Here is a 2,556-nt window from a genome sequence, read left to right as displayed (position 1 = left end):
ATACATAATGGCTTCTACATTCCATAAAGGCCGAAATGAAGGATTCACCGATATGATGAGAAGCTCTTAGCTCTGGACTTTACACAACTGATCTTTATGGAGGAGGGAAAAAAAATAAAAAACAGTGTGGAGGATGATGTGAGGATCGAATAAGAACCAATATGAAATAGTTGCTTACATTGTATAACATTCCTGTAAACTGCAAAATATGGTGTTGGCAATATTATGCTGTGGGGGCTGTTTTCTTTTAGCAGAAATGGGAAAGTGTAATGGTGGAAAATTAACCCCAGAAAGCTTTAGATGGACTTGGGACACCTGGGTTTACTTTATAAGATTTGTTAGAACGGCCTATTCAAAGTCCAGATATGAACCCGATTAGGCGCGAGTCACTCCCTCCTAAAAAGATTCTCTTTGCTTAGTTTGAAACATGAATAAATTCAATTTCTAGAAGGCCAAAGCCGGTAGAGACATAGCCTCCATGTTGGTGGTATGTTTCTGCCATTCCGACATAATGAGTTGAAGTTTCTCAAGATATTCAGATTTTCAACGAAAGGCGGATCAGGTTGTACCTATCTGATAGGCATAAGTGTGAAGAAATGCAGTCTCATTATCTACCTTTTTTTGTACACCGAATTTTAAACACTGAAGTTTTTACACTTTGAATTCTTTGCACTGAATTTTAATCTGGTAAAAAATTTCCCCTGCAAAAAATTAGCTGGAAATGTGTCGACCTTTTGGTGAACTGAGGCCAAAGCAATCTACACTCAATGCAGTCCAGCAGCTTTCAGCCAATGATATTAGCTCATTTGGTCACATGATGACACAACAGTTGGGCATTGCTTTGTTGAATGAAGCTGAATGAGGAGTTTTTCTTATTAAATAAATATGATTACAAAAAGTATGGTAGCTACTAATAGACAGCCATTAGAGTTTTCCATCTAATCAGACAGGGTGAAATAAGTGAGCCAATCACAGCTAGTGCAGCACCCCTAACTGCCAAGGCTCTTGGTTTGATCCACAATAGGTGGCCAACAGAAAAGTTTTATTTTTCTGACCAAGTGAGCTAATTTCACCGGCTATAGGCTGCTCGGCTGAATCAAGTGTAGATTGCTTTAATTATCTTTTGCAGGTGAATTTTTTTGCAGCTCCATTTTTTGCAGGTGAATTTTCAACAGAAAATATTCTGTGTAAGGAATTCAATGTTTAAAAAGATTCAATGTTTAAAATTCGATGCTAAAAGAAAAAATTATTGTAATGAATTCAATGTGCTAAAAATTCAGTGTTTAAAATTTGATGTACAAAATAAATGCAGATTCCAATGGGTCTGCTTTTCTTCTATAGGATTGGACCTCAACGCTCTACTCTCGGGCCATTTTTCTCCCCGTACTTTGTGTCACTGAAAACTGTTTTTCAGATGGGATTTCATAATGAAAAACAATGTACTCAAATGTAGGAGCAAAAAGGAGTCGTCCAAGAAACACCTCAAGTGAAAGTAAAATGTTTGGTAGAAAGGCTCCTCGGGTCATGAGTAACATCTGATTTTATGAAATTATGCAATAAATACGGAACAAAATTCATAGTTATGTGCAAATTCTGCTGTTTTAAAGATCATGAGATACCTACTGTAAAACAACCATTGTGATTGCAAAATATTTCCAGGCAAAAGTAACACTTTTCCAAACATAACATTTTCTCTTCACCCTATATTAGCGTGACCTCCAAATGTCAGTAGTTTCAGTAAGTTTGTGTACAAAAAAACAGGACACTCCTTTTGACATAAACATTAACCGCCTTTATCTGGAGCAGTTTTTACAAAGAGAACAACTTGTTCTTTATTCAGTGAAGTTATAATGGATGGATGGAGTAGCCAAACATTTGACTTAAAGGTAAAGTGGAAGATTTTCGTGAATTTTTTAAAAGACCTGCCCTCTCCACTTTAAAAAAAGTGCACTTGCAAAACGCTGTACCTGCTCCTGAGAGGGAACGCCCATTTCTCCTCGTGCAGCCTCTGTTTAAAAGTTGCTGTTTGCATTGGTCCAAAAGATTTGGAATTTTTACACCAACATGATGATCCACCTGGAAAAATAACATCCTCCACCATACATTTAAGGAAGAGTAGCGGTACTATATTAGGATATTACTTAAATAAAAGTACAGTATTTTCACGACTATAAGGCGCATATAAACTTCTTTTTTTTCCCCCTCTAAATGTGCGGTGCGCCCTATAGTGCGGTGCGCCCTATTTGTGTTGTTACTGCGGACGTTGTTGAGACCGCCATGAGACCGTTAAAGGGGGAAGTGTGGGCCTGGATTGTGTATAAAAGAACAGGTATGTGCTTTATGCAGAACATTGTTGTCATAACAACCCTGAAAATGGCAAAGAGACACGCCTTTGAGTGCAATTTTTCCATCCGCACCAGGACTACAGTAGCTCAGCAACATCCGGCGGATTATAATGAAAAGCTGGGGAGCTTCCACTCCTTCTGCAGCAAACACATCGTCGACAAACGCATCCAGCCAAGCCACATCACCAACATGGACGAGGTGCCGCTCACT

Source organism: Cyprinodon variegatus, unplaced genomic scaffold (assembly GCF_000732505.1).
Source record: "Cyprinodon variegatus isolate N-32 unplaced genomic scaffold, C_variegatus-1.0 Scaffold1760, whole genome shotgun sequence".
In the NCBI taxonomy this organism is placed as follows: domain Eukaryota; kingdom Metazoa; phylum Chordata; class Actinopteri; order Cyprinodontiformes; family Cyprinodontidae; genus Cyprinodon; species Cyprinodon variegatus.
This window is presented reverse-complemented; position numbering follows the sequence as displayed.